The sequence below is a fragment of the Aphelocoma coerulescens genome, chromosome 1 (assembly GCF_041296385.1).
Source record: "Aphelocoma coerulescens isolate FSJ_1873_10779 chromosome 1, UR_Acoe_1.0, whole genome shotgun sequence".
NCBI lineage: Eukaryota > Metazoa > Chordata > Aves > Passeriformes > Corvidae > Aphelocoma > Aphelocoma coerulescens.
In genome coordinates, this window is record NC_091013.1 from 22,835,655 (window position 1) to 22,857,211 (window position 21,557).

Below are 21,557 nucleotides of genomic sequence, written 5' to 3' on the forward strand. Positions count from 1 at the left end.
ATGTACTTCCATAACTTGAACAAATAAAAACATGCACACACACAAATCTTTACAAGGCATATTTACACATACTGTCTTGATATCACATATCACTGATGGAATGAAGTGACATTTCTGATTCTTTTTCATAAAGGAAGTAATGAAATTTTTCCACTTTTGCATCTTTCCTATTATTAAATTAATTATGTCTACAGCAAGAAAAACGCTAATTCAACTTCAAAAGTCTCATTTAGGTGTCACAATGTTTCTATATTTCTGGAACATTTCCTTCAGCAAAAGTGTATTGAGATATTTATTATTTTTATTTTAACTGGACCTATTTCAGTCAAATTCGGTCTATATTTAAAAATATCTTCTATCCCTCCAAAAATGCATTTTTTCATATTTAAGTGCCTGAAAGAACAATCAGAAAAATAAGAAAACACTCAGATCTAAGTAGAAACACATAGTGCTACTAGAACCTCCTTGTCACCTCCAGATGAATCCAAGGTTAATCTATTTTTTAGATTTTCAGAACAATGTCACCAGGGAATTGCATGCAATATTTGGAGCATACACTACTTCAGGGCATGAAGGTTCTAAAAATAAAAGCTCACACTATTGTAGTGTGCTTAAATATGATTGACAAGAGCAGTGAAGTCATAAAGAATGAGACAAAATTGTTATGACACTAAGCAAGCTGCTTAAACAATGACTGAGAATGAGTTGAATTTGTATTCTGGGATTTTTTTCCCTATGCGTTCCAGAAGTGGTCACTGTGAAACTGTAAGGTTCACAGATACAATTTTTCTTTTGTTTTCCTGGATAAAAGCAGCCCTTCCATAGGACATTTAAGAAATCCATATTTCTTTGAAAAGAGGCACATATATAAAATTTTATCTTTCACTGAAAAGTGCATTACTATTCTGTAAAATTCATTAAGACAGAAGTTTGAAGGTTTGATTCCTCTCCTTATATTCTAGTGAATTCTTCATGGTTCCTAAGAAAAAAGAATTGAGCTATATAAGGTACAGTTAAAAAAGACAAAATAAAGTCTCAACACTGTTGTTTAGAATCAACTTGAATTGTTAGTTTCAGTGATGAATACCCTCCTCAATGAGAAAATTTGGTGGGGTTTTGGGATGTTTGGGATTTATTTATTTATTATTTTCCCCTGTTTGGCCCAATACAGTTATTTACATTCTGTCATGCTCCTGAGTAGCTCCTGTGTGGTTTTTACTATACCTTGCTGTATTAACATACATTAAAATGTGTGAAAATTAGATCAGACTAAGACAATACAGATTTTCTTTTTACCATTGTTCTGGTTTCGGCTGGGATAAAATTAATTTCTTCTCAGTAGGAGATACAGTGCTATGTTTTGGATTCAGGATGATAAAAAGGTTGGTAACACACAGATGTTTTGGGTTTCACTGAGTCATGTTTATCCTAAGTCATGGTCTTGGGGTTTTTTGTGTGGTTGAGAGGTAGAATATATTTGGTTTGTGTGGCCAGGTTTTGGTAGTGGGCGTGGTGCTACAGGGGTGGCTTCTGTGAGAAGCTGCCAGAAGCTTTCTCTGTGACAGAGCCAATGCCAGCTGGTTCCATGACAAATCCTTTACTGTCCAAGGCTGAGCCAATCAGAGATGGCAGAGGTACCTCTGTGATAAAATATTGTCATGGTTTAGGAAACATATTCCTCAGGTTTTTTTTCCCACTGAAACACTCCAAACCATGTGCCACTGAATCACTCTGCCTCCTGCTCACCCTCCTGCAGCAGTGGGCTGAAGAGGAAAAATTGGAGGCACAAAAGATAAAAATCACTGGTTGAGACAAAAGCAATTTGCTGAAAACATAATGAAATAAGACAATGAACAGTAACAGCAACAATGCTAATGATAGAGTGTACAAGAAAAAAGGTGGAAGATTCACACACTATTGCTTATTCCCCATGGAAAACCCCTGACAATGCCTGACTGCTCCCTCTGCCACACTGTGTGACCCAGAAGGGAGCCCTTTCCCCACCTCTGGAAAATGATGTGAGGTTGTATAAAATAAACTCCAGGTCCTGGCCGTGCCCCTTTCTGGCTACCACAAAATAGAAGCCTGTCCTGGCTGGAACCAAGACACATATTTAAGGAGAAAAACAAAAGATACAGTGCAGAAATAATTGTTCTCAGAGAAGAACGAGGTGAGAATATGTGAGATGAACAGCTCTACAGACACCAAGGTCAGTGGAGAAGGAGGTGCTCCAGGTGCTGGAGCTGAGATTACCCTGCAGCCGATGGGGAAGCAGCTGTGCCCCCACAGCCCATGGAGGTCCACAGGGATGCAGAGATCCACCTTCAGCCATGCAGGAGACCCACACCAGAGCAGGTGGATGCTCAAAAGAAAGCTGTGGCCCCATGGGTAAGCCTGCACCGGAACAGGCTTCAGGCAGGGACCTGCCAGACCCATGGGGAAGGGAGCCCATGCTGGAGCAGGTTTCTTAGTAGGATGTGTGATCCCCTGCGGGACCTATGCTGGAGCAGGCTGTTTTGGAAGGACTGCACCCTGTGGAAATGTGACCCACATTGCAGCAGGTTATGAAATGTAGCCTGTGGAGAGAACTCACATTGGAGAAGTTAATGGAGAACTATCTCCCATGGGAGGAACCCTACGTTGAAGCAGAGGAAATACTCTTCTCCCTAGGCAATGGCAGAAACAACCTGTGATGAACTGACCATAACTCCCCTTCTCTGTCTCCTTACACTGCTGGAGGGGAAGAGGTGGAGTCCAAGAAGGAGGGAGGGGTGGGGAGAAGGTGCTTTAATTCTGCTCTGATTCTGACTAGTAATAAATTCAATTAAAGTCTGTTTTGGCCTTGATTGTAATCGGTTTGTGATTTCTCCCTGTCCTTATCTCAACTCATGAACCTTTCATTACATTTTTTCTCCCTTATCCAGTTGTGGAGGGGAGTGGTAGAGCAGCTTGGTGGTTACCTGCCATCCAGACAGGGTCAACACACCATAACAGAATTTGTACAACAGTGGCAGTTGTGACTGTGGATTTTATGGGAAAAAAATAGCAACCTAAATGTAGAGATTTACATTTGATTATTGCAAAAAGTGTTCATATTTACATATAAAAATATGCACAGATAAATGTGCAGTAGAAAAGGTTGGGAAAAAATGAATGGCAAAGGAATTGAACTCCAAATTCTTATTTTAATTTAGTAAAACTAAAACTTTCCATTAACATATCTCCTGCTTCAGGTTTTCATATTTCATTTTCTCATATACTGCTAGTCCCAGAGCGATAGACAGCTGAAATGTCCATTTAAAACTTTCTGTTCATAATTTGATACTAGCAGAGCAAGCAGCACCTGCTGATTCCCAGGGTACACCAATAAGTGCAGTCTGCAGGCTGAAACAGCTGGCACCACTATTTAACACAATCAGGATTTACATTTAAAATGTACTCTGTATTATATTAGGTTTCAGTAACTACTTTTCATCATGTGACCATCTGTTTCTGCAGTTGCAATTTTGTGCTTCCCTTGATAGCTGTCCTCAAAACACCAAAAAAAAAATCAAACCCAAACCAACTGAAAGTCATGCTGGGTATTCTATAGCAAACCTCTTTATTGAACACTAAGGAACACGACTGCCTAACGTGGTTTAGTCCTGATGGGAAGCTCAGCACCACACAGACACTTGCTCACTTCCCCAAGTGGGATAGGGGAAAGAATCCAAAGGGTAAAAGTGAAAAAACTCATGGGCAGAGGTAAAGCCAGTTTAAGAAATTAGTAAAAGCTGTGTATGCAAGCAAAATAAACCAAGGAATTTATTCACCTCTTCTCACGGGCAAGCAGGAAAGCCAGGCTCAGTCATGTGTAACAGCTAGTTGGAAAGAAAACGCCGTCACTCCAAACATCCTCCCTTCCTCCTTCTTCCCCCAGCTTCAGTTTGTGTCACCTGTCACAGATGTGTTTCCTCTGAAATCCTTGTGCACCCCCGGCATGCACAGTGGTGGGGCAACATGAGAAGTAGGAAAGGCCTTGATGCCCTATAAGCACTGAATACTTAAATAATGAAAACATCCTTTGTGCCATCAACACTGTTTCTTGACAAATCCAAATCATACCACCATACAAGCTAAACAAAGAAAAGTTACTCCTCTATCCCAGCCAAGAACAATAAAGCTAAGAACAAACATTGGCATCTTAAATATCACTATATTTCACAATCAGGCCCAAAGAATGTTAAGAAATGAAGTTGAAAAATGGTATCTTAAACTTACTCATACATAGCATCAGAAAATTTAAAAAACCTCAAAACCCAGAACACTGGCCACAAAAGGCTGACAGACAGAAGTTGTCCAGTATCACTTATAAATTACTTCCTGACTACAATATATTTGGATATGTTCTTGGGAAGTAGAGAACATGAATATGGGTCCTCTTAGAGAGAAGATGATTTCTGTTACTGGAAAGAAATGCAATCAGTTACCTATTGGTCAAGGATAAAATTTGCTAATTGGCAGGCAGTACCAGCACTTCAAAAGAAAAAGAGTTTTGCTTTTTCTCAAAGGCAAGTCATACGCACCAACTCTAAGAGTAGTATTGCAGAGTAAAGGAAGTTCTGGCTCCAACACTAAGGTGTGAAGGCAAGATTACACTTAACTCTAACTGTGTCTTAGAAATGGCAGCAAAATGCTGAAACTGAACAGAAATAAATTGAAAACCCAATATATGTGTCAGTACACTAAGACCCTATGAATTGAAATACAACATAACCATCATATTTTTAGCAATGTTCTTGAATCTTTGAAAAAATTTCTGAAAAAATTCAGGTTTTTTTAATAAAGTAGAAAAGTATTTTCCTGTACTTCTTCAAATTACTTCACACAAGAATTTGAAATGATTGTATTAATCCTGACAAAGAAACAGATAGCTATTCTGCTGTTCTGCAAGGAGGAAAAGGGAAAAGTTCTATCAGAGCATTGCACTCTTGTTCAGAGTGACATATTCTGAGAATGGCTAGCCAGTGACAAAGTCTTGCTGGCTGTGGAAAATTTTGTTTTGAGGCAATTTTGGTGGTGCTGCAGGCTGACACAGGCATTTAATAGCAGTAATTTTGTGGTAGCTTTGGTCTGATCCCAAAAAGACTGAGTGTCCTTTAGCAGCTGGAACCAACAGTACTTTTTGGTGCATCTTTTAATTTCAGCCATGGCGAGTGGCGTCAGTTGAAGGATTTTCTTTGAAAGCACAATTCTGACACCAAAAAGAAAAAAAAATTAATGAATCTGTATATATGAAAATACCTTTAGTGTTCCTCTTGTAATGCAAGAAATTTACTACTTTTGCTGTATTTGAATTTTTCGTGTCTGTAGCAGTATTCAGAAGTTTGTGAGTCCAGTTAAAGTTGAGCTATAATAAAAACTGAAAATAAAATTATATAACCAAAGTTTAGAAAAAGAAAATAAGGTTTTACTGAATTACTCTTTAAACCTTAAAAGGAGAAAATTGCTTCATTTTTTGATTATTGAGGTATTTTAAATTTACCTTCAGAAGAAAATTTGGTCAAATCAAAGAGTGACGGCTCAAAACATGATAACACAGTATAATCATCATAATGCCTATTTTTTGTGGTATATTCTTCACACCACATTTTCAAATGTTCCTGTGGCAACTCTGTTTGTTATTTGCACGGGAGACAGCTTGCCAGCTTTAAATATAATCCACATGCCATTACAAGTTAGTTTTTGAACAAACAGGAAAATCTCAGTGAATGTATAATTAAGTGTTTGGTTATATTAAAAGTTGTTTGTTAGGGCTAGTAGAGGATTATTTTCTTTATTACGTTACTGTGGTGATAACATTTCTACTTGCCTACAATGAAATGTCTTTCATTGCCTTCTATAATGGCTCTTCTGCCATTTTTCAGTTCTGCTGAAAATTCCTTAGAATGAAAAAGAAAATGTAAATATTTAGACTACTTTAACAAAGACCAAGAAAAAAAGAATATGCAAATATATAAATAATCGAGTCCCCAAGCAACAAAACTCATGCATGATTTGTCATACGGTATACCCTCATGCAGTGCTTTATTTGGAATTTAGTCTTCATGATTGCAGAAAAGGGGATAAACAGGACCTCTTATTCAATGGCTAGGGGTTCTCAGGTATGGAAAATAAACATCTGCCCCAAGGTCAGGATCACTTCTGCCAAGAACTAGAAGAAATACTATTTGCCAAGTCTCCTCTACCCTAAAGCTAGACTGTGTGGTTTTGCACTGAAAAGCACAAGGATTTAGTAGTATTTAGTTTCTCTCTTTCTGTATTAGTATTTACTGCATAAAAAAAGTCTCCTTGAAATTCTGCAACTTCTAGACTAGCAGAAAATATCCCTTGAAGATTAAAGAAAAACATTAAAGAGTTTTCCTGATAGATCTAAATTAGCTCATGAAACCTAAGCTGATATTTACTTTCAAAAAAAAATTGCAAGTATATATAGAATGAATCATAGAATATTAAGGGGTTGGAACAGACCTTAAAGAGCATCTAGGCCCAACCTGCCTGCCACAAACAAGGACACCTCCCACTAGACCAGGTTGTTCAAGGCCTTATCCTACCTGGCCTTGAGCACTGAGAGGGTCAGGAAACCCACAACCTCCCTGAGCAACATGTTCCAGTATCTCATCACCCTCACAATGAAGAGCTTCTTCCTAATATCTAACCTAAATTTCCCCTGATTCAGTTTGTACCATTACTCCTTGTCCTGTCACTACAGTTCCTGATGAAGAGTCCCTCTCTGGCTTTATATAGGTCCCCATTCAGATACTGGAAGATGCTATAAGGTTTCCACACAATCTTCTCTTCTCCAGGCTGAAGCACCCCATCTTTCTTAGCCTGTCTCCATAGGGGAGGGGTTTCAGTGCACTTAAAACTTCACGGCACTACTCTGGACTTGCTCCAGTATCAAAGTTAAATATATTAATGTATGATAAGTAAACCTGATTCTAATCATTCAGGCATCCCTGAGTTGTTCCACTTCTGTGATGCTATCTCACTTTTGCAATGCTTATGAATATCTTTTTTTGCTTGTTACAAACTAAGTACCTTCATTATAATGGGATGGAACCCTGGGCACATAATTTCTTTGTCCTAGGTGCAGAATCCAATTTTTCAAGTTGTGAAATTTCATCCCATTTTTAGGAATGGATGTAGAATTTGGGAACCAACTCTGGATCCATAAAACACAAAATTATTTTCTAGTACTGGCAGTAATGTTATGGGTTTTCCACAATAGACTTACAAGTCAATTACAGTGGACTAACGTGATTTTAATTTTACTTAATATTTTACATACAGACTGTGAATTTGTTAATTCTTCATTGAATTTTTGGATTTTGTAACAAGTATATGCTAGGTTTTACACAGAGCTGCAGAAGAAAAACTTAGCCTACATCAAGTTAAAGGCAGCTTACCTACTGTGTAACATGATAGTTCAGCTATGAAAGATGCAAAGGAAAATGAGTCTCAGTCAGATACAAGGCAACTAATTTAGGCAGGAATATTATGAATATATTAACAGCACTTGTGGTGCACACTATTTACTGGCTCCAGGGAGATGTATACATGCATTGGGAAAGAGGGTGAAGTCCCTACTTTCTACTATATGCTGGGAGTGGGAGTGGGCTTTCAGTACTGTGAACTGCTCTCCTGTCAAGAGGTTGGGATGTTGAACTGAAGAAATCTTCCTGACATCCTGGCTGTAGTCCTCTTCTTTCATGGGCAAGCATATTATTCAGTGCAATTTATAAATTAAGCAGGCTTCTTAACAATAGTTGAAGAAATCTTCATCCATTGGAAAACTTCCATAACTATACTGACAGTAAATAAGGCATTTAATTTTTATTCTAAGTTTATCCATGGCCAGTTGATACCCATTTGTTCTTATTAATTGTAGTTTAAATAATTCACTTTTCTTCCTAGTGTTTATCTTTTCTGATTTTCCAGACATCACCCCCCACACAATATATTTAGATTGAACAGTCATGTAAGAATTGGACCCTAATTTTCCAGGTTTAATGAGCCAAAGCTTTTATTTCTTCCATCAAGATAACTCTCCATTATCCTTATTATTTTGTAAGCCTTCTGTGCACCAATTCCAGTCAAAATGCAGCTCCCTGGGTATAGGTGACCTTGCAGACTTTTCCCTTTCTTGGAATGTTAGCTGCAAGTGATCACTGAATCTTTGACTGAATCATATGGTCTATTAATTATATCCTTCAATCTCTGATCCAGTTATTTCATTAATGTCTCTCTTTTTAATGTTTTTCCTCCTTTTCTCCTCCCAGTTAATCTGAAATCTTTTGAAACATATCTCTTCTTCTTGACCAAGGTCTAACCACGTTTTCCAAAACTGCTTTTTGTACAGCTTCTCTATTACAGTTTTGATATTTACCCACACAATGTCTAAAAATGTATCATGTTTTATTGTAGTAACTATTTGATAAAGGAATATATGCCACAACACTCTGGAATAACTGGGCTCTACTGTTTATTAACAGCATTTGTTTAATATATATTTTTGAAACTACAGTTCTGCCCTGAAGATAATTTCTGATATAATGTATTTCTCTAGTAAATTCATACCAAAAGCTGACCCATGGGAATTTATAAAAGCTTTTCACTCCTTAGGTTTTGTCTGAACAAAGACAGAGTCTTGGCAGCTTTATGCAAGGGAAGCAAAGTAAAACTTTCCCACTGATCCCAGATTTCTTCAACACGACATGCACAAGCCTGAGCAAGTTTGTAGAAATGAGCTCAGTGACAGCAGAACTGAGCCAGACTGTGCAAATCTTCTCAGATTTCTTTATCGTTTATGAGGAACTGGACTGTGAAGAATGCAGTGAAGTAGAGGAACCTCTAAACACTTTTGCTTCTTAGTACTCTATTATTCTTCACATCTTGATTTTATTCAGGATAGATTACTGATATTCATCATTAAAAAACATCTATATCAGTCATGTACTGGGTTTATATGGCAAGGTTTTGGTAGCAGGAGGCTGCAGGAGTGTCCTGTGGGAGAAGAGACTATGAGATACCCCCATGTTTGGGCACAGACCACTCCAGCTGGCTCCAAAACAGAAGCACCACTGGCCAAAGCTGATCCCACCAGCAATGCTGATGTCACATTTCTGATAACATATTTAAGAAAGGGCAAAAAACCACTGTGCAGTAGCTGTGCAAGAAAATGAAAAAACCTGAGAGAAACAGCCCAGCAGAAACTTGGGTCAGTGAAGGAGGGAAGAAGGTGCTCTAGACATAAAAACAAACATTCCCCTCAAGCCCAAGAAGACCATGGTGAAGCAGGCTGTTTTCCTGTAGTCCATGAATAGTCCTACCAGAGCAGACACCCACAAGGAGGCTCATGGAAAGCCTATGCAGGGGCAAGTTTTCTGTCAGGAACTGAGGCCCATGGGGTACCCACACTGGATAAATCTGTTCCTGAAGGACTGTTCCCTTTGGAAAGGACCCTTTATGGAGAAATTCCTGCAGAACTGTATCCCATAGAAAGGTTTTGCTGCCAGTCATAACACTTCACCCCTGCCAGAACTACTACTTCACACTGATCTCCGCTCCACAGGACACAGTACTACATGAAGTTCTCCAATATAGTTCCTTTGTCCATCCCTCCTAAATGACAGAGTTTGCAAATTCATCACACAAGACAATGCTGCTTTTAAAATCTTACATTTTTTTAAGTGAACAAATCTTTCTTTCAAGACTGAAAGCTGAAGCCCTTGTTATCTAAACCCCTAGATCTGCCCCATTCTGTCTTATTTTATATGTATATTGCTGCAAATGCTAATCACTCTGTTTTCATGAAACTTCGCCAATATTGTTTTATGTGTCACTCGTGTATAATTTGCATTACATATGTATAACTGGGCATTTTAGAAGTGAGTTAGTTTCACAGTTTATCACAAGTCATGGAATGCACAAAGCACATGAATGCATAGGGCAGTTTGTTTAAACCACTGACAGTCTTTACTAAGTTGAGTCATGAGATGGCTTCAATTTATCTGTGTATATTATGACTCTTCAGAACTTCTTCTGACACAAGGTAATTAGATCAGTCCAATGATGTGAAGCAAATGTTCTGTACCTGATGCACAAATGCTTTGATCAAAATTTTTATCCCAGCCTCTCTCGAGACCCACATTGGGCTCAAATCAGACATGCTGGTTTTAACACCAGAAGGAAATTAAACTCCAAATAAGCCACTGCCCTTCCCCCTCACCTTCCGGTAAGGGAGGGACAAAACCACACAGCACCAAACTTCTCCCCCTTCTCTGTAACCCAGACATCTGTGTATACTCTTTCACTAATACCTAGACAAAAACTCCATTTCAGTGGGTAGTGAACACATTCTTCATTCAATAAGACCATGACAACAATAGATTTGCTAATCAAAATTTCTTGACAAAATGTGAGTAACTGTGAAGTTGAAATCTAGGTCTGTAAATTATTTTCTGTTTTTTTATCTAAATCAAAATAATTCTGTGTCCTACAGTTTATGAGATACATCTTTAACATTATAGAAGAATTAAAGATCACACATGCTAGTGTAATGCTTCAGAATGTATATGCAATATTTTTTAAAAAAAATGTTTGGGGAAAAACACTCTACCTTATATTTTCTTTTAAGAAAATTTCTTTATCCTTTAGAACGCTGATGTAAGTTTAGAAGAGGCTTCCTAACACAGCAAGAGAAATTATTTCATTAAAGGGAAATGAGATACCAACATCTATGCAGGAGACACCTAATTTGATTTGGATTCCTTTAGAAAGGTAACTACAAAACATGGAGTTTAGATTGCAAACACAGCCTCAACTGGCAAAATTGAGAATTATAGCTTGACTGTGCTGAGAATAGTTGTTAAAGCCAGTCCCAGAGTCTCCCACAGTAACTTGTAAAACTTAAGTATACAGAATTATAATCACCAAAATACTAAATCTCTTTCTAGGTTTCCCTTACCCAACTGTGATACTGGTTTATATGTGAAGTACACACAGTATATGCCACCATTACAAAATACATTCAAATCTCAGGATGCCAAATACACATCAAAACTTGGATAAAGATGATCAAAACCTTATGACTCATACGTGGTTTCCAGAAGTGCTCAACATCTAGACTGAGCTGGGCAAAAGAATGACTCCTTGAAAAATGGCCTCACATTTTATCTTCATGGTTTTTTATGAACCCTTAAAGAAAAACATGAATCATTTCTCTGAGCAGCAATTAGCTCAGGAAGTCATCTTCATATGATTATATTTTGCTGAAAAGGATAAGATGAATCTGACCTACCACACAGCATACTGGTAGCTGATTCTAATCACTTTATTTGCATCATATCTGTGTTTAGTCTGTACATTCAACCAAATAGTTTCACTGAAGCATATAGCTTTTTTTCTCCTCCCTGAAACAATTTTCGTAAATCTAGGATAATCTAGATTATTTTCATACTTTTTTTTTTTGTTATTAGGTTTATATTTCAGTATATCTTCTGCTCATATGTATAAAAATTAGTTTATCTTTTAATGGCCATGGAAAAACTTTATTCATTATTATCATCACTTCCTATGATTTTTTCTTTACTGAATAATTTTGATACCAGTATTCAGAGTCAAGATATTTTTTGCTAATTCATTAACCTTTGATAGTAAGAATAATGTATTATTATCTGAGCCATTTACTAGGATACATTGCATAAGAAATAAAGTAGAAATTGTCACCTCATCAGTTAGTAATTTTAAAATCTTCAGATCACTGAAACTTTGACCTAAGTTAAGACAAAAATACATAATCTATGGGACAGACAACTTTAGTTGCACAATAGGGGGCATTTATTAACAGCAAGACTATTCTCCCAAAATATTTACATTTATCAAATATTTACTTGCTACATATGCAATTAAGATGTCACATTAGCACATAAAAGTTTTGTGCTTTCTTAGCTTCACACAGTACTTTTTACCAATTGTTGCCTAAGCTAACATTCTGTTGTCCATCTTCCTTTCACAGATCTGACCTCAAAATTCTTAAAACTAAAGCCATCTAAAAACCCCCAGATGTGTATTATAATATCACTAAATATTAAGATGTTCTGATTACTCTGAAAACTACTACCATTCTTATTTTTAATTCCTTTTTTCCTTGTACCCATTTTGTTTGTCCTACTGTTCTCTGTCATTGCAAGGTTGCTTATATGATTTTTAGTATGCTGTCTTTTTCTCTGAATTAAGATTTCAGTAAAAAAGCTACCAGCTTATGGGAAGGAAAACCAATCTAGCTAAAGTCTAATGTTTATCAATAATCAGGAAGCCTGGCAGCCTGCCAGATATATTACTTCAGATTTAATTCAGTTATAGAATAACAATGTGTGACTTAAAATTAAAATGTGCTATTCAGCAAATGTCAGTTTGTCAAAAGTTCTATCTCCATAAAAGACAATGAACTCTGTGTATTTGTGGATGTATTTTAAGCTTGCAAGAATGTAAAGCCATCTTCAGGACATTTCAGGTTTGAAAATATGACTAAAAGAATAAAACAATCACCTTGATTTGAACGAACCTGGAGCATCACTTGGGTCTCTCCATCACTCACAGGGAATTGAGATCCTTATCATGCCCTGATCATCTTAACTTTTAGAAACTTGTAACGGGGTAAAATTCCACCCACATTTACTGTGGGTTATTAAAAACAATTCATCCTGCTTGCCAAAAGTACAAATTGAGAAGAATGAATATTTGTGATGGTTATCTACCTTATCAAAAGTGAAAGCAAAATCAGTTGAGATTTACACTGAAAAGAGTTTAATACAAATAAGGACCAAAAATATATACATAAGAATTCAAAGCTGAAAGTCAAGAAAATATGTATTTCAGATTTTCTAGATTTTGTCACAGCCTCTGGAGGTAACTTTGCTGGGTGCTTCGTTGTTTAAGAAAAAAAAATGTAGGAGATAAAAAATGGGACAAAATACACAACACAAAAAAGTTCTTAGATCAAATCCATGGTGGATGAAAGATTACATTTGCTAGATTAATAAAGAAGAATTGAACAACTTAATTTCCTGAAGACATACCTCTCATATTGGCTGAACTTTTCGTAGAGCATATGAGCTCTAGGTCCCCAGGGGTAAGCAATCAGGAAAGGAAGGCAAAAGACCAGCATGGCTGATCTAAGCTAAGGGGCAGAGGGAATTGCACAGGCAGTGGATGAGGGGCAGGTGCCCAGGGAAGACTATAGGGACACTGCCTGGTTGTGAGGGATTGGGTCTTGAAGGCAAAGGGGTATCTGGAGCTGAACTTGGAAAAGAATGCAAAGAATAATAAGTAGGGTTTTTACAGGTGTGTAAGCCAGAAAAAGAAGGTCAAAGAAAGCATACTTCCTCTAATGAGCTAAACTTCATAAAATAGTAATTGTTATTGAATGAATCAGAAGAGTTGAAACAGTGACATATTTAGTCACTGACCTATATTTTCTTACTGTTACAGAACACACATATCATGTACTTTAGCTGTATAGAACTTCCATTCTTTGAGGAATTTATAAACCTGCTCAGTTTATGAACAAGCTCTCATAAAAAATAAAATAATGTTTTTCCACTTAAGGATAGGATACTAAGCTAACCAAATAGATTTTAGATGTAACAGCAGTAGACACTTTCTTCTTGGATCAGATTAGAAGAGAGCACTGCATGCAATTAAATATTGGTGTCCTAATGCCTTTTCAATGTATTTAATTATGACATTCTATTCACTTCATATGCAAACCTATGTTCAAACATCAGTGTCAGAAGTAAATCTATGATCATCAAAAGTTACCTTCTGTGAAAGAATATTGCAGAATGATTCCAAAAATCAAAATTATGTTTCTTGAAAGCTATCTGATCTCATTTTAAATTCCAGTTCTTGGCTTATCCACTACCACCTGTAGTGAAGGTTTCAATGTTTAATTATCTGCACTGCTAGGAAGTCATATCTTATTTAAAGCTTAATTTTATCTAACCTTAAATTCAAGGCATTGAATCATATCATCCTTTTATCTGCAAGACTTAAAAAAGGATTGTGATTGTTTGTACATTGTGCCTAGTGACCAAATTATGTTTCCCATACTTCTTTTTCACAAAATGACCAGACTGAAGCCTTCAAGTCTCACAGCTAAGGCCTTCTCCTGGTATTTAAATACTTATGTTTCTTCTGTTGACTGTCTTCTATTCTTCTTCTTGAAGTTTTGTCATCTGAATGAGACACAACACTGTAGAAACAAGCTTTCCAATTCTCTTCCTCTCAATTAAAAAAAAAAATATATTCTCTGAAGGACTACAGTAACTTTTAAATCAGCTACAACACTGAACATAGAATTTGTGGCAAAATGGCCATTTATTACCACCTTCAAATTATTCTCGGAGTTGTTGTTAACTTTGCCTGAAGTCCCCTGTCCTAAAACCATTGTTTATGTTCTTTCCACCAAAAGTGTTATTATATTAAGATTCTTCTACTAAAATATGTTTGGCTCAACACTGCTCATTTATTGGAATAGTTTGGATCACTCCATAAAATTTATAACTCTTTTTTATTTACTGGCCTATAAATGTATGTCACATAAAAATTTTATTGCAGAGACATTTTATAAACTGGGTAGCAGTGAAAGCACTGGGAAAGAGAAAAGAGCAGTTTACTGCTCCAACTGCATTTGGGGATCTGTCAGCAAGGCTATTTTTAACCTAAAAGTACTGATTAACTCAATTGAATAGATATATGTAAAATTACAATGTATTCCTAATTAGATGCATTTTATGTCATCACACTATATTATACACCTTTATAATCTGTCCAGGAACAAATAAATAGGAAAAAAAGGTACTTGATGAGGCTTAATTTTCATTAGATATTTCTGAAAGCATTAACAGTAATTTTTAATTTTCATTATTTTTTAGTAAAAATCCCTAAATAACTGCTCAGTTACTCTGGTATAAGTCTAATCAAACTGGAGTTCCTTTGGACAACATTTTTCTGTCACCTGTGCTCTGTTGTTTTTCTTCCAAAAAATAATATATAGAATAGTTTTTCAACCTGTGAAGGACTTGTATATTCTACCTTTAATTCTCTCTTGTGCTCTTTCTCCCCTTATGAGAAACACCATATATTTTGTACATGAAGGTGAAGAGACAACTATTTATGGTGAAATGTTACATTTAAATGAGTACTAGTTTTACAAAAAGTAACAACAAATAAAAGAATCCTAAAATAATAGAAGCATATAAATAATCACGGAAAGGAGCTTCAGGATATCTCTGAGTCCTGCTTTCTGCCTGAAAGAGTACTGTCACCAGTGATTGCCACTCAAGATCAGTTTGCCCAGGGAAATGTCTAAGACTCCAATTTTTACTAGACTGTTTAGATGAGTACTTATGGTCAAGATTTTCTAGCCAGGACTTGAAAACCTTGACTGATGTGCATCTCCACAATCTCCCTAGCTAACCTTTTCAGCACTTCTGCACTCACTTGCCCATGGAAGAGTTTTTTTGTTTCCTAATGCCCAGTGTAAACCACACAAACCACAAAAATTGTCCATTTCTGTTTTGCTTGTCAATAACAAGAACAGTTTGGCTTCATCATTTTGTTTCTTCAAGATTTATGTAGGTTTTGCATTGTCCCCTAGCCTCTTCTCACTGAGCTAAGTAACCCTCTTCTTTAACATCACATGCTCAGGTTCTTAACTACCACAGTAACTGAGTCTGGACATTCAACATCATTCTTATATCAGCCTGGGCAGGGGGGGAAAAAATTTTATTCCAGGTACAGCTTCCCCAGAAATATGAAGAGGGAAATTATAAGAACTCTTCTTATTGAACTGAAGTTCAATACCTTTCTGCTAGCAGAACCTCTCTGAATCAACACTGGCATTTTAATTGTTCCCTGTTATTCAGCATCAGTTCATTGTTGGGCTCTATCTTGGTGTATGTCTGCTCACTGAGGGCTGCCAATCAGTCCAACCATTTACATTCCCCTCAGAGTGGAATAGTTCAGTCAATTTCAAGTCCCATTTACATAGGACTGCTTATCCATCCCAGCTTCTGAAATTATCAAAAACCTCACTTAAATTATGTCTGCCATGCTCCCCTCATTAAATTAACCAATTTCTTCTTGACAGCTGTCCTGGTATTACATATGTGTAGTACTATATCTATCAGAAAGACTGTGAGATAAACCATGCAAGTGATTTACTTGTCCTGAGCAGGATATGTAAGTTCTAATAGTCCATTGCAATTGAAAGACTACATAAAGTTAAAGAATATTTCTACATTCATTATTTCTAAGTTCAGGTGTCTGTAGGGGATATAAATATATTTTAAACAGTCATCAAGAATTTCCTTTAGAATCAAAGAAGAAAAACAAGCATTCTGGAGCAATTAATCTGATCTGTCTTACGTTTCTACATTAAGATCAGAAAAATCAGGCCCTAGGAAGTGCCTATTTCTATCCTTCAACTACAAAAGATTCCATAGAGGATCTTAGGACAGGCAAAATGTACAGCAGTTTGTTTGTGAGTCCTGTAGCTGATATCACCCATCAACTGTGGCAGTAAAAATTATCTTCAAGGACAATGGAAAAAAGCCAAACCCACAAACGAATAAGCAAAACTGAAAAAGGAGAAAGGGAGAGGAAAAAAGTAGGAAAGTATCTTCCCTGTGACCAATAAACAAAGACACAAAATGAGTACCTGTGGGAACTCATACCTTCTGATCAACAAATCAATATGATTACGCAGAAGCATCTTATTGTTTAAAATACCCCTGTGTTCACACATCTCACAACTTTGACTAGTACCTTACTTATACATTCTACCTACTTATACATTTAACTTGCTTATCTTATACTATATCACTCTACTTACACATTTTCCAAATTCTACATAACACAGTACTTATGCATTTTACCTAATTATACATACTACTCTACTTATGCATTTTACAACTTTTATATAATACAATACACATACATTTTGCAACTGCTGTGAAAGAGATCTCACATTGCTTGATTGGTTTCTCTATTTTGTCCATGAGCTCCACACACACACTTTTCTGATAATATGATTGGCTTTAATCTAGTGCAGCACAGTCCTTTTTTAGCTATTCCTTGCTGTCTTGGTATTTAGTTTTTCAGCTTCTTCTTTCCCAGTTTAGCACAGTTTACCTGTCAGTCCTTGATGAATTCCTGAGGGCTCTAACAGATGGGGCTCCTGATCCAGGGAAGCAGCATCAAGATGATGACAGCAACAAAACCCACCCAGTGATCAGCAGCCAAGTTAGTCCAGGAAATCCAAACAAGACAGCAAAGAACAGGAAGCAGATATAAACCTATCCCACCTCTCCCCTCCAGCCTTCAGACTGGAGCTTAAAAACCCTCTTGGAGCTGATATGCTGCAGCTGAAGGTGGAAAGGCTGGATGAAGCCAGTGAGGGTAATTCCAGCCTGGTCCCACTCTGAGGGTTCTGGTAAAAATAAATAAAAATGGTTTGGCTGGGGTACACAATTAAGGTTCAAATACTTTACAACAAGTACCTCTCTAGATGAATATCCTCTTCTTGGCAAATTTCCCTGGTCCAACAACCCCTCTGTCCAAAAAGCTAGTCTAAACTAACAGAATAATTTCCACAGTATTGCAGTCTTGTTGCTCTGATTTCTTATAGTGATATTGCTCAAGAACAACATGCTTTGACCAGTTGCAGATTTTCCAGAGCTAATTTACTTTAAAAGCTATGAGCATTATTGTGAAATGCTTGTGGATACTTTGCTAATGCTAATCTACTAAATTCTCTTAGTTACATCGTATAAATTTGCAAAATAAAAATTATGAAGAAGGGTCTGTAAAATGGGGGAGAAAAAACAATACAAACATTACTTGGAACCACTTCTTCGAACTCACACTATAGCCATATTTCTATTTTAAACAGTCACCAAGAGTTTCCTTCTACTAGTAGGAATTGCAAAACAAGATGGTTAAGCAGACTTTGGAGCATGAGGGTAAGAGGTAGTTACCGTGGTATGTAAGGGCATGTAGGTGGAAGGTTGTGAACTGAGGGGAGAGACTGCAACATTATGAGCTAAAGAGATCGAAATTGAAGCCATTTAGGTCAAAGCAGTTTCCTGCAGGAGTCTAGGCAATTATCTTTAAGGTAGGTCTACCTTTTAGATGTCTGAAATTGGAGGGAAGAATCCATGTTTGTCTCAGTTCCTCATTTAGAGAGCACGAATGTCTATTTTTCCCCTTTCTTTCCACATTTGTACTTATTAAGAGAGCTAGATTGTCTCAGTCCTTCATTTTTTTTAACTTGAAGCATCATGCTTACAAAAAGGAAGTCCTTTGCACTTCCACAACATTAATTACTACAACTTTTGAGACCTGTTTTAAACTTACGCTTTTTTTTTTTCATAATTTCATAGGAATCAAAATGAAGTAATAGTTTGTACAAGGTATTTCTCATTAATATGTTCTCAGAAAAAAACAAAGGATAAAATTTTGGCTACTCTGAAGGTAAGAAAATAGTGGCATTGCAATTAGAGGTTTGAGAATGACAGAGAAATAAGTTATTATCTTAATAATCGAGGAACAGTACAAAGACTACTATTTTTTACCATGTTGTAGTCTATATGAATTTGCCAACAGCTTAACAATGGAAGACATGGACAATAACAACTCAAACTGACATAAAAAAATGAAAAGAAAAAAGATCTTTTCTTTCACTGAACCACCAGTTGATCTCCAGCACATGAGAAATACTTGGAGTCCTAATAGCAATAGGATATGGTCTGTTGAGGAATCACAAATATTTGCAAGTTGTGGGGTTTCTGTTTGGTTTTTATTTCAATAATGTATTAAAAACATGTTCACCTTGAAGAGAATGAATCAGAGAATAACCATGCTGCTACATTTATTGCATGCTTTCACTGTAATTTAAGCATTCCATTGCAGAAGAACAATTCTCAATATCATTAAGAAGTATTGCACAAACAATTCCCCATATTTCATTTGCAATCTGGCCTATGTAATGATGGGATGGCTGTTAAATAGTTAGCCCAGCATTGTGCAACAGGCAGCATAAATGACAATGTAAAACTAAATGAAAATAAGTATCCTAAAAGGTTGACATTTCTGGAGTAAATACAAGGATTTCTGTTAACGGCAGCAACCTGATTTAAAGAAGACTGCAGTGTACATAGGATTTAGAAAAAGTGCCAATCTACTTTGATATCCTCCTAGAACAATTTTTAAAATTATATTCATTAGTTGATGTTGTTAGAAAGAGTAGAATAATTCCTAATCTTATTCTGTGGTTTCTATGAGTCTCTAAAACTTGTGTCTGTTGCTGAAACATAAAGGTACAGTATGTCTGCACATGGTGAGTTTTAGTTCCTGTAGATCAAGGGTGTATGGACTTACATGTCTTGCTTAAAGTCCCCAAATTATGTAAGTGGTCTGTGCTTTTTGCTGTGAAAGAATAGCAATTGCATTGCTTTCCAATGGTTGTGCTGGAAACTTGTAGCTTAAAAATTACTGTTTCAGATGGGAGAAAAGGGATAACTTCATATAATATTTATAAAGCAGGGGTAAAAATGAAATAGAGAACAAGGACAAAAAGGACATAGATTAGTATAAAGGATGGGGACAGAATAAAAAATACAACAAATAGGTAAACAAGTTCTTTCATTTCATTGAGGACATAATGGTAAAGGGATGAAGTAAGAGAATAAGAGGAAAGTTTATAAATCATGAGGGAGATTAAAAAAATATTTTGTTTTTCATCACTGTGCCAGAATATACGTAACAGTAATCCATAATAGATTAAATGAGAGACTTCATTGTGGCACAGTCACTGCTTGTCAGTCTTTTGCAATCCTTTGGACGATTCCACACATAGTAAGTGACACACACATTGGTTGCTTTTGTAAGCTGTCCACAGAATTCGTTCATCAAATAGCAAACTTAAGGTAGTAATGAGAATTCTGTGGTCTCAATCCAAAGCCTACCAAAATTAATAGGAGCAATTCAAACAGGAGTGTTCACAGCACTTTTCTAAAATATTTCCTGAAAGAAGCAGTCGATGACAGACTCCAAACCTGATAAGAGTATTATGTCTAAAGAAAAATCTTGATAAGTCCTTTCCTAAATAGTATCATGAAATATATCTCTAACTTGGAGGGGCGGTGTGTGTGTTGTTGGTGGATGATTGGCTTCATTTGGAAATGTACTCTTTTAAAACTTAAAAATAATACTAAAAATGTAACATTAAAAACATTAAGTAGATTGAAGGAATATTATTATTTCCTGCTAAAAATATCTTTTAAAGTTATATGTTTCATTTATTTTAGCCCTGTATTACCATTTTCCAAGGTTTTTAACATTTTAATAAATAAAGCTGTATTTTAAAATGTGGACTTATGTTCCCTAAATATTCCTAATAAACCAGAGGGTTAGGTCCTTCAGCCTTATTAAAAAAGAAAAAATCACAATAGAATATATGTTCTGTACATTTTGTTAGTACCTCTGGCAGAAAGATTAAGGCCCACAGAGAAAGGAGGACAGAGGAATGATGACAGATGGGGGTGCCCAAATTTTGCCCTGCTCCATCTTACTCCTTTTGCACAGTGACAGAAGCCCTAGAGGCCCTGAGGTGGAGAGGAGACTGGGTTCCAGGGGCAGCTAGTGAGTGTTTGGGCTCTGTTGCTAGAGGGATCCACAGTGCACCTATGTGTACACATATGTGTATATTCCCATTAACAGATCTTTATCCTGATTAGACAGGGAGGGGCACAAGATGAAGCCATTGGTGCTGTCTGTGTTTGAGTGCTGACTGTTCCTGTTTGTGTTGTTCTGTATGGCTGGGTGTGTATATATCCTTATATATGCATTGTGTGTGTTTGTGCCTAGTGGGATTACACTTGCTGGACCTAAGGATACCGATCTATGGTATCCTTGCCTCCACTGAACTACTGGATTTGCGATTCCCTTTCACATTCCTGGAGAGCAATTTAAAAAAGATAATTCATGGAATGTTCAGTTTTTATGAAATATTGAATTAATGTAATAAAGCTCTGACCAAGCTTTCAGAAATTATTATTACATATGGTTAATGTGTTTGCAGAGCACCTAATGACATTTAATAAAGCATATCAGAATCTGCCTGAAGTAAGGGTCTTAACAACAAAAAGGGAGTCTTGATGATAAAAAAATGTTTTGACTAGGCTTTTAATTTTCTGACAACATGAATGTGCAGTCCAGAAAGTGCAAAAGTTATGGAGATAGACTAGGGCTAGAATATTTTGACTACAGGATGGAAAAGTGAATTCAAGCAATGAAATAATAATTTTAATTCTAAAGAAATGTGGTCAGAATTTCTAAACAGTTAAAAGTGGGAAGTCTACAAATTTTGATGAAGTTGTGGAAAAAAAGGATATACAAAGTAAAAACATGTTGATACATTTACATAAAAATAAACATAATGTGCTGTATTA

The 21,557-nt window shown here is 36.4% G+C and overlaps 1 long non-coding RNA gene across 1 annotated transcript; it reads right to left on the bottom strand.

The window, feature by feature from the left end:
* Positions 1–944: 944 nt before the first annotated feature.
* LOC138118061 (uncharacterized) lies at positions 945–17,405 on the bottom strand. Its single transcript, XR_011154979.1, has 5 exons — positions 17,239–17,405; positions 5,852–5,921; positions 5,284–5,401; positions 3,813–3,860; positions 945–979 (listed from the first exon to the last, which is right to left on the bottom strand). It is a non-coding gene; the product is annotated as an uncharacterized lncRNA (long non-coding RNA).
* Between the last annotated feature and the right edge of the window lie 4,152 nt (positions 17,406–21,557).